Genomic DNA, 12,594 nt, shown 5'->3' on the forward strand with positions numbered 1-12,594 from the left:
CCAGGACACCTACACCACCCGATGTCACAGGAAGGCCATAAAGATTATCAAGGACAACAACCACCCGAGCCACTGCCTGTTCACCCCGCTATCATCCAGAAGGCGAGGTCAGTACAGGTGCATCAAAGCTGGGACTGAGAGACTGAAAAACAGCTTCTATCTCAAGGCCACTAACATTGAATGGCTGCTGCCAACACACTGACTCAACTCCAGCCACTTTAATAATGGGAATTGATGGGAATTGATTTAAATATATCACTAGCCACTTTAAACAATGCTACTTAATATAATGTTTACATACCCTACATTATTTATCTCATATGTATACGTATATACTGTACTCTATATCATCTACTGCATCTTTATGTAATACATGTATCACTAGCCACTTTAAACTATGCCACTTTGTTTACATACTCATCTCATATGTATATACTGTACTCGATACCATCTACTGCATCTTGCCTATGCCGCTCTGTACCATCACTCATTCATATCTTTATGTACATATTCTTTATCCCTTTACACTTGTGTGTATATGGTAGTAGTTTTGGAATTGTTAGCTAAATTACTCGTTGGTTATTACTGCATTGTCGGAACTAGAAGCACAAGCATTTCGCTACACTCGCATTAACATCTGCTAACCATGTGTATGTGACAAATAAAATTTGATTTGATTTGATTTTATGTGACTCCAAATCTGTGTAAGCCTTCTGGGATAAAGGCTGACAGCTGGGTGTCTCCAGGTTTCATCCATGGTTACTCATCATATGACAAATCCTATTTTCACTTAGTCTCCAATTGACTCTAATGCATGACTAAGTGAACATTTTACTTAAGTGGAGGATTCGCCCCCAAGCTTGGGTAGTTTGGTGAACCACCTCCCCTACCTACATGCCGAGACCTCCGTTGGAAAGTTCCACTGAAGACTCTTGAGGTTCTTTGTGGAGGTTGACTGATTAATCGGCATTGCCGAGTAATTAGGGCCGATTTCAAGTTTTCATAACAATCGGTAATCGTCATTTTTGGATGCCGATTATGGCTGATTACATTGCACTCCACGAGGAAACTGCTGTATTTATCATCATTAGTCATTTAGGTCAACATTGGATCATTCAGAGATCCTCACTGAACTTCTGGAGAGAGTTTGCTGCACTGAAAGTAAAGGGGCTGAATAATTTTGCACGCCCAATTTTTCAGTTTTTGATTTGTTAAAAAAGTTTGAAATATCCAATAAATGTCGTTCCACTTCATGATTGTGTCCCACTTGTTGTTGATTCATCACAAGAAAAATACAGTTTTATATCTTTATGTTTGAAGCCTGAAATGTGGCAAAAGGTTGCAAAGTTCAAGGGGGCCGAATACTTTCGCAAGGCACTGTATATAAAAATCGACAGATTAATCGGTATCTGCTTTTTTTGGTCCTCCAATAATCGGTATCGGCATTGAAAAATCATAATCGGTCAACCTCTAGTTCTTTGGGACAGTGAGGTGGCTAGGGATTGTTAATTCAATACAGCTATTTATGGTGATAAATACACCATATTTATTTCCTCACTGATATTTTGAAAACTTTCGGGACTTTGTGACAAGCACCGCCTTCCTGTGGCCAGAAGCAGACCTTGTTCTACCGAAGCGAACAGTCCCTGAGTTTAAGCGACCAGTGAATTTCAGTTCTCTCTCGCTCTCTCGATGGCACATTATGGTATTTCACCCAGTAGATATGGAAATTTATCAAAATTGGCTTTGTTTTCGAATTCTTTGTGGATCTGTGTAATCTGAGGGAAGTATGTGTCTGTAATATTGTTCTCACTCACACATACACACACACACACACACACACACACACACACACACACACACACACACACACACACACACACACACACACACACACACACACACACACACACACACACACACACGGCGAGAGAGGGGAAGTGTGAGGTAGTTAGCAGTAGTCTGCTACCATTTGTCAAAGAAAATACATTGACCCAATGTAACTGTTGGATTTGGAAGTTACAGAAATTAGTGAACATTTACAGATATTTCACAAAATTATATATTTTTTAAAGTACAGACAAGTATACAATGCTGTAGAATGTAGATGTGGAACTAATCCCCTGTGTGAAGCTAGCCACAATTTGCGGGTCACCTTCAACATAAGTTCCCCATTGAAACTAATCCAAACGGATACAAATTGTGGAGTAATGCCATTGTTAGACTAGTGCAAATAAAAGGGTAGAATGTTGTTATATAACTTCAAAATAAATACAATTAATGAATTTGACAAACAGTAAAATAGCAGTTCAAATCCCATTGCTGATAATTGTATAATTGCAGTGGCGACCAAGCATTCAGGGAAGGTGGGGCAGAGCCCCAACTGTTTTGAGCTCCTCTTGTTTAGCTATTTATTTTGGCATTCATTCATGTCACATATCACTTTGTAAAATTGACAAAATATATAATAGTGTTAATAAAGCCGCATACAAACAACTTTTTTGCTTTCTTAAGGCAGCTCCAAATTGCAGCTGTTTCAGCCTAGCTCAGTGCTTTCTGTACTGGTGGAGCAGCCAGCATAAAATACAGAGCGTAGGGGTTGGCAATGTTCTCTAGTTGCACCGTGATTGGCTCAGTGTTTTGTCACTCATGGGGACACTGCGTCCCTGCAAAATCTACAGGGAGAGCTAGAAAGTTCAAGCCCATTAGGTGCTGCCATAGATTTACATTAGAAGTGCCCATCCAAGAAGGCTCAAGGTCATTGGCTACAGATAAAATGACATCAAATCACGTTATATCTACCATAGCTTTGATTGGACTGATCATGTCAACATCCTACTTTCAAAGTCTTAGCTAACAATCTAGACAAGCAGTCATCATCATGAATCAAGTCGATAATCTACAAGTATATCCTTTTCAATACTTGTCATATGAAGAGAAATTATAGATAAAACGTATCGGTGCTCATCAGCCATTGGACATAAACATTACACAACAAGTTGGAAATCGCAAATTCAATAATGAGTGGTTTGGAAGGAATCAGTGGCTAACCGCAAGCGTTGCAAAGCAATCACTAGCCTGCTATTCAGTGGAAAGGGTGTGCGGTCCAAGTCTGGATTAAGGGTCTCTTTTCCAAGCTTAAAATTATAAACATTCACATGCAACACCATGGGCCAGAAAATATTGAATACATTGGCCATGCTATCAATGAGCATAACTACTGCTGCATTCAAAACAACTGGAAACTTGGAACTGGGAAATCTCAGCATTCAGTGAGATCACTGCAAACTCTGAAAAACGCTAGAATTAACTCGAACCCAGGCGCAGAGAAACACAGCAAGCAGAGATAAGGGTAAATCCAGTCTTAACAGAAACAAGGAAACCGGACAAGAGCACACTAATAAAACATGAGACCTAAGCAAAGATACAGGCCAACTGAGGAACCAAAATAACAAGGCAATGAGGTGAACAGAGAAGGTAATTAAACATAGGCAGGTTGCAAGTTCAAATCCCAGAGCTGACAAGGCACATCTCTGTTGTTCTGCCCCTGAACAGGCAGTTAACCCACTGTTCCCTAGGCTGTTATTGAAAAGAAGAATTTGTTCTTAACTGACTTGCCTAGTTAAATAAAGGTAAAATAGATGAATGCAATAAGTAATAGTCAGAGTAACAAGAAAAACAGGTAAGGGTGCCCTCCAGTGGTAACCTAAGGAAACAACAATCAAATAACAGAAACAGTGACAGTTTTGTAATGTCATCCAACTCGAAATTCCAAGTTGGCATCTCAGGCCTCTTTCTAGAGCTCCGACCTGAAGATCACTGAGTCATGATTCAACCTTGTTTTTTTACAGAGTTCCCAGATGTCTTGAAAGCACTGTAAATCCAGAGAATACCAGACTTTGATGACAAAGTTTGATCACACAATTTGCCCACAAGAAGGACCGCTGTGTCACCTTCCTTTTCAAGTGAGCACAGGACAAGGTGAGTCCAAAAATGTATTGTATGCTGCTGCATAAATGATGTAATATGCCGGAGAGATATGTATACTGTAGCTAAGAAAGTAATGCTAAGTGTATGTTGTGTAGAAAGCTGTTAGTCGGCCATGTGCCTCACCCTAATAATTTGGTCCTTTTCCCCTCATAACTTAGACTACTGTTCTGACTTGGTGGTGCACACGTAGCCTTTTTTAGAATGTGTATATGCACTGTACAGCTTTACCTACTGAGTGTGCACCTATGAAATGGTGTATCAGCCTACTCATTGACACCCACAGAATACAACTATGTCTAGTTTACACAATGTTGTTAACTTTGTTAATTTCACAGTGGGTTTGGAGTCCTGCAATAATAGCTAATATGCTAATATTTGTGTAAACTCTTTGGAATTATAGTCTGTGGGTGTCACTGAGTAAGATGATACCCCATTTCACGTGTGCACACTTTATAAGTAAGGCTGTAAAGTGATGTAAAGGGAGATGATTGTGGACTACAGGTAAAGGAGGACTGAGCACGCTCCCATTCTCATCGGCGGGGCTGTAGTGGAGCAGGTTGAGAGCTTCAAGTTCCTTGGCGTCCACATCACCAACAAATTAACATGGTTCAAGCACACCAAGACGGTCGTGAAGAGGGCACGACTAAACCTATTACCTCTCAGGAGACTGAAACATTTTGGCATGGGTCCTCAGATCCTCAAAAGGTTCTACAGCTGCACCATCGACAGCATCCTGACTGGGTGCATCAACGCCTAGTATGGCAACTGCTTGGCATCCAAGCTCCCTGCCATCCAGGACCTCTATACCAGGCGTGGAAGAACCTAAAAATTGTGAAAGACCCCAGCCACCCTAGTCATAGACCGTTCTCTCTGCGTCCGCACGCCAAACAGTATCAAAGCACCAAGTCTAGGTCAAAGAGGCTTCTAAACAGATTCTACCCTCAAGCCATAAGGCTCCTGAACATCTAATCAAATGGCTACCCAGACTATTTGCATGCCCCCCCCCCTTTTACGCTGCTGTTATTATCTATGCATAGTCACTTTAATAACTCTACCTACATGTACATACTACCCCAACTAACCGGTGTCCCCGTACATTGACTCTGTACCGGTACCACCTGTATATAGTCTCACTATTGTTATTTTACTGCTGCTCTTTAATTATTCGTTACTTTTATTTCTTCCTTTTTTAAAGGTATTTTTCTTGAAACTGCATTGTTGGTTAAGGGCTTGTAAGTCAGCGTTTCACTGTAAGGTCTACACCTGTTGTATTAAGCGTTTCACTGTAAGGTCTACACCTGTTGTAGTCAGCGTTTCACTGTAAGGTCTACTACACCTGTTGTATTCAGCATTTCACTGTAAGGTCTACACCTGTTGTATTAAGCGTTTCACTGTAAGGTCTACACCTGTTGTAGTCAGCGTTTCACTGTAAGGTCTACACCTGTTGTAGTCAGCGTTTCACTGTAAGGTCTACTACACCTGTTGTAAGTCAGCGTTTCACTGTAAGGTCTACACCTGTTGTAGTCAGCGTTTCACTGTAAGGTCTACACCTGTTGTATTAAGCGTTTCACTGTAAGGTCTACACCTGTTGTAGTCAGCATTTCACTGTAAGGTCTACACCTGTTGTAGTCAGCATTTCACTGTAAGGTCTACACCTGTTGTAAGTCAGCGTTTCACTGTAAGGTCTACTACACCTGTTGTATTCAGCATTTCACTGTAAGGTCTACACCTGTTGTATTCAGCGTTTCACTGTAAGGTCTACACCTGTTGTAGTCAGCATTTCACTGTAAGGTCTACACCTGTTGTAGTCAGCGTTTCACTGTAAGGTCTACTACACCTGTTGTAAGTCAGCGTTTCACTGTAAGGTCTACACCTCTTGTATTTGGCGCATGTGACAAATAACATTTGATTTGATTTTGTACAATCCAATATAAATGTGCAATACCCACAACAGGTTGACTGTTGAGCTTAATGTGACACATTTCAGTCTTTCAGAGTCTCACAATAAGATCTAAGATGCTAATATTTGTGCAAACGCTACATAGTTGTGTCCTGTGGGTGGCACTGAGTAGGCTGATACCCCATTACATGGATACACATGTCACACCGCAGCCGAGCGGGACTGTGACTAAACACAGTTCAGTACCATAGAGCAGACTACACCACCCTAGGTTTACACCAAGAGCATAGGGAGCTCTGAATAACACCTCTACCACTGACTGTGTAACGGATGTGAAATGGCTAGTTAGCGTTTCAATCGGTGACGTCACTTGCTCTGAGACCTTGAAGTAGTGGTTCCCCTTGCTCTGCAAGGGCCGTGGCTTTTGTGGAGCGATGGGTAACGATGCTTCGTGGGTGACTGCTGTTGATGTGTGCAGAGGGTCCCTGATTCGCGCCCGGATATGGGCGGTCTAAAGTTATACTGTTACAACTGCACAGGTTCTTTCAGTGTGGGGTTTAGTGGAAGGACATGAAATGAGGATCTGTCACAATTCAGTTTGTTTCATTCATCTCCCCAGTTCAGTTTCCAGACCCACTTTAGCACCAGCTTAGCACAAATGGAGGGAGGATAGCAACACAAATACAAACAATTAAATCAAACAAAAACAGGTTTCAGTGCCGGTGGGGGCACAGCATTTAATTTAAATTAAATCATTAATTCATCAAGGTAGCACTTCTCTTAGCAAAAACCAATGCTTCCAAAGGAGCTCTGACACAGCTTCAAACAATGTAGCTTCCCTCTCACCTGCACTTTCCCCTGCAAAATTCAGCCTCGTGATGCCAAATGGATCATACAGGGATGATTCTGTATTTTGAACAATGGACGAATGAAACAAATACCAAAATATATTTTCAGGTGGAGTTTTCCTTTAAGTTTGCAGACGACATAATGGTGGTAGGCTGACCACCGACAACGATGAGGCAGCCTATAGGGAGGAGGTCAGAGACCTGGCCGTGTGGTGCCAGGACAAAACTCTGTCCCTCAAAGTCACCAAGACAAAGGAGCTGATTGCTGACTACAGGAAAAGGAGGGCCAAACACGCCCCCATTCACATTGACGGGGCTGTAGTGAAGCGGGTCGAGAGCTTCAAGTTCCTCTGTGTCAAGATCAGATCACTATGGATCTGTTATGGTCCACACACACCAACACAGTCGTGAAGTGGGCACGACAGCATCCCTTTGCCAAGATAATCCAACCACCTGATAGGTGTGGCTGACTAAACAGCATGATCATTATACAGGTGCACTTGTGGACACTTTAAATGGACAGTTTTGTCACACAACACAGTGCTACCGACATCTCAAGTTAAAAAAAAATATATATTATTTAATTTTAACCCCTTTTGTCCCCAATTTCATGGTATCCAATTGTTAGTAGCTACTATCTTGTCTCACAGCTACAACTCCCGTACGAGCTCGGGAGAGACGGAGGTGGAAAGCCATGCGTCCTCCGAAACACAACCAAGCCGCACTGCTTCTTAACACAGCGCGCATCCTACCCGGAAGCCAACCGCACCAATGTGTCGGAGGAAACACCGTGCACCTGGCGACCTGGTTAGCGTGCACTGCGCCCGGCCCGCCACAGGAGTTGCTAGTGTGCGATGAGACAAGGCTATCTGCTGCTACTGAGGACTATTTGTCTGTAATGGTGCCCAACTCTTTCTGATGAGCTGGACCTGGCGACCTGGTTAGCGTGCCCTGCGCCCGGCCCGCCACAGGAGTCGCTAGTGTGCGATGAGACAAGGCTATCTGCTGCTACTGAGGACTATTTGTCTGTAATGGTGCCCAACTCTTTCTGATGAGCTGGGCCCGGCGACCTGGTTAGCGTGCACTGCGCCCGGCCCGCCACAGGAGTCGCTAGTGTGCGATGAGACAAGGACATCTGCTGCTACTGAGGACAATTTGTCTGTAATGGTGCCCAACTCTTTCTGATTAGCTGGGCCTGACTCCCCAGTGGGGAAACTCACTATCTGTCACTTTATTCATAGTTCTCTGTACATATCTACCTCATTACCCCGTACCACTGCACATCGCCTCGGTACTGGTACCCCTTATATATAGCCAAGTTATCATTACTCATTGTATATCAATTATGGACTTTTTCTTATTACGTATTATACTTCTCTATTATTTCTCTATTTTCTTTCTCTCTGCATTGTGGGGAATGGCCCGTACGTAAGCATTTCACCGTTAGTCTGTGTGACAAATAACATTTGATTTGATTGCGGATTCGGCTGATACCCCAGTAAATGGGCGCACACTTTTAGTTAAGGTTGTACAGTCCAATATGAATATTCAATACACATAGTGGGTTGAATCGTGAGCTAATGTGGGTCATTTCACAGTGGTTTCAGAGTCCCGCAATAAGAGCTAAGACGCTAATATGTGTGTAAACTCTAAACCAGGAGTAGGCAACACTGTTCCTGGAGTGCCGGAGGTAAAGCAGGATCTTGTTCCAACTCGGCACCACACCTGACCAACTGAGCTCATTGATCAGTTCAATGATGGTCTTCCAGGTACGTTAAATCAAAAACATGAAGTGCCAACGCCACTCCAGGACCAGGGTTGCCCACCCTTTCTCTACAGAGTTGTGTTCTGAGCATCACTGAGTAAGTAGGCTGATACCAGAGAATGATAGAGGCCTCTAATGGCCAAAACCCTGTTTTAGCATGGGCAGTGCCATTGAGGGTTTCCATCAATGCTTCTGCCATTTTAAAGTAGTCGAAGTAGTCAACTGGGTGGTAGTCCTACGGGTTGTAGCCTCAAAAGCGCTGCCCATGCTGTCACAGAAGCTGTAATGGCACAGACATAAAGATGAGTCTTCTATTTAGCTCTATGGCCGATACCTCATTTCATGGGTGCACACTCTATAGGTAAAGCTGCACAGGCCAATATAAATGTTGATTACGCAAAATAGGTTGACTGGGGAGGTGATTTCCCACAATCAAAGTCCTGCAATAAGATTGATGACGCCAATATTAGTGTAAACCCTTTGGAATTGTAATCTGTGTGTGCCACTGAGTAGGCTGATACCTTTAAAGTGTGCACCAATGAAATGGGGTAAGGTTGTACAGTGCATATATACACTGTACTCCCCATATATACAGGGATTTTCTTTATTTTTACTATTTTCTACATTGTAGTATAATAGTGAAGACATCAAAACTATGAAATAACACATGTGGAATCATGTATTAACCAAAAAGTGTTAAACAAATCAAAATATATGATATATTTGAGATTCTTCAAAGTAGCCACCCTTTGCCTTGATGACAGCTTTGCACACTCTTGTCATTCTGTCAACCAGCTTCATGAGGTAGTCACCAGGAATGCATTTCAATTAACAGGTGTGCCTTGTTAAAAATTCATTTGTGGAATTTCTTTCCTTCTTAATGCATTTGAGCAGTCAATCACTTGTGTTGTGACAAGGTAGGGATGGTATACAGAAGATACAGTAGCCCTATTTGGTAAAAGACCAAGTCCATATTGTGGCAAGAACAGCTCAAATAAGCAAAAGATAGATGCCCGTCCATCATTACTTTAAGACATGAAGGTGAGTCAATGCGGACCATTTCAAGAACTTTGAAAGTTTCTTCAAGTGCAGTTGGAAAAACCATCAAATCGCTATGATGAAACTGGCTCTCATGAGGACCGCCACAGGAAAGCAAGACCCAGAGTCACCTCTGCTGCAGAGGATAAGTTCATTAGAGTTAGCAGCCTCAGAAACTGCAGCCTTAATAAATGCTTCACAGAGCTCAAGTAATAGACACATCTCAACATCAAATCTTCAGAGGAGACCGCATGAATCAGGCCTTCATGGTCGAATTGCTGCAAAGAAACCATATTAATGGACACCAGTAAGAATTTTTTTTGTTTTTACATTGATTTAATTAGGCAAGTCAGTTAAGAACAAATTCTTATTTACAATGACCAGACGACGACCTAACCCAGACGACGCAGGGCCAATTGTGCGCCACCCTATGGGACTCCCAATCCCGGGAGGTTGTGATACAGCCTGGAATCAAACCAGAGTCTGTAGTGACGCCTCTAGCACTGAGGTACAGTGCCTTAGACCGCTGCACCACACACTTAAGCAGAATGGCTACCACAGCATTCTGCAGTGATACGCCATCCCATCTGGTTTTCGCCTAGTGGGACTATCATTTGTTTTTCAACAGGACAATGACCAAACACATCTCCAGCCTGTGTAAAGGCTATTTGACCGAGAAGGAGAGTGATGGAGTGCTGCATCAGATGACTTGGCCTCCACAATCACCTGACCTCAGCCCAATTGAGATGGTTTGGGATGAGTTGGATCACAGAGTGAAGGAAAAGCAGTAAACGAGTGCTCAGCATATCTGGGAACTCCTTCAAGACTGTTAGAAAAGCATTCCTCATGAAGCTGGTTGAGAGAATTCCAAGCATATGCAATGTTGTCATCAAGGCAAAGGGTGGCTACTTTAAAGACTCTAAAATCTAAAATATATTTAGATTTGTTTCACACTTTTTTGTTTACCAATGATTCCACATGTTATTTCATAGTTGACGTCTTCACTACTTTTCTACAATGAAAAATAGTAAAAATAAAGAAAAACCTTTGAATGAGTAGGTGTGTACAAACTTTTGACTGGAACTGTATATACAGTGCATGCGGAAAGTACTCAGACCCCTTGACTTTTTCCACATTTTGTTACATTGGATAACACATTTTTTCTCATCAATCTACACACCATACCCCATAATGACAATGTGAAAACAGGTTTTTAGAAGAAAAAAACTAACAGAGAAACACAAGCATTCAGACCCTTTGCTATGAGACTCAAAATTGAACTCGGGTGCATCCTGTTTCCATTGATCATCTTTCAGATGTTTCTACAACTTGATTGGAGTCCACCTGTAGTAAATTCAATTGATTGGAAATTATTTGGAAAGGCACACACCTGTCTATATAAGGTCCCACAGTTGGCGGTGCATGTTAGAGCAAAAACCAAGCCATCAGGTTGAAGGAATTGGCCATAGAGCTCTGAGACAGGATTCTGTCAAGGCACAGATCTGGGGAAGGGAATCAAAACATTTCTGCAGCATTGAAAGTCACCAAGAACACAGTGGCCTCCATCATTCTGAAAGTAAATTAGTTTGGAACCACTAAGACTCTACCTAGAACTGGCCGCCAAGCAAACCTGAGCAATGGGAAGAAGGGCCTTGGTCAGGGAGGTGACCAGGACCCGGTGGTCACTCTGACAGAGCTCCAGAGTTCCTCTTTGGAGATGGGAGAAACTTCCAGAAGGACAGTCATCTCTGCAGCATTCCACCAATCAGGCCTTTATGGTAGAGTGGCAAGACGGAAGCCACTCCTCAGTAAAAGGCACTTGACAGCCCACTTGGAGTTTGCCGAAAGGCACTTAAAGGACTCTCAGACCATGAGAAACAAGATTCTCTGGTCTGATGAAACCAAGATTGAACTATTTGGCCTGAATGCCAAGCGTCACGTCTAGAAGAAACCTGGCACCATCGCTACGGTGTAGCGTGGTGATGGCAGCATCATGGTGTGGGGATGTTTTTCAGCTGCAGGGACTGGGAGACTGGATCAAGGGAGAAATGAACAGAGCAAAGTACAGAAGATCCTTGATGAAAACCTTCTCCAGAGTGCTCAGGACCTCAGACTTGGGTGAAGGTTCACCTTCCAACAGGACAACGACCCTAAGCACACAGCCAAGACAACGCAGGAGTGACTTCGGGACAAGTCTCTGAATGTCCTTGAGTGGCCAAGCCAGAGCCCGGACTTGAACCTGATCGAACATCTCTGGAGAGACCTGAAATTAGCTGTGCATCAACGCTCCCCATCCAACCTGACAGAGCTTGAGAGGATCTGCAGAAAAGAATGGGAGAAACTCCCTAAATACAGGTGTGCCAAGCTTGTAGCGTCATACCCAAGAAGACTCCAGGCTGTAATCTCTGCCAAAGGTACTTCAACAAAGTACTGAGGAAAGGGTCTGAATACTTATGTTAATGTTATATTTCTGTTTTTTTATATATACATTTGCTAACATTCCTAAAAAACAGTTTTTGCTTTGTCATTATGGGGTATTATGTGTAGATTGATGAGGCAAAAAATAATTTTGTCAATTTTAGCTGTAACGTAACAAAATGTGGAAAAAGTCAAGGGGTCTGAATACTTTCTGAATGCACTGTATATGCCCCAATGCAAACATAGTCTAATAAATTCACATTTTATATACTGTTCATTATCAAATGAATTCATGGTCGTATTTATTTATTAGTTATATAACAACATTTCAACCTTGTTTAGCATGATCTAGTCCAAATATAGCATTATTCCACTATTTGTATCTCTTTGTATCAGTTTCAATGGGGGCCTTTTATTTTGAATGCGAACAGGTTTTCACACAGGTGAACTGACCCACAAAATGGGTAACTTAATTTTTTTTTTATTGAATCCGAAATCCATTACATGTCCAATATCCCTGTCTCCCAACCTATGTCAATGGGAATGGGACTGAGTGTACCGATATGCTGGGATTGGTTTAAAAAAATAAAAGAATGTCTGTCTGACCCACTTCCAAATGAAATCTAAACAGTCAA

Source organism: Oncorhynchus masou, chromosome 19 (assembly GCF_036934945.1).
Source record: "Oncorhynchus masou masou isolate Uvic2021 chromosome 19, UVic_Omas_1.1, whole genome shotgun sequence".
NCBI classification, from domain to species: Eukaryota; Metazoa; Chordata; class Actinopteri; order Salmoniformes; family Salmonidae; genus Oncorhynchus; species Oncorhynchus masou.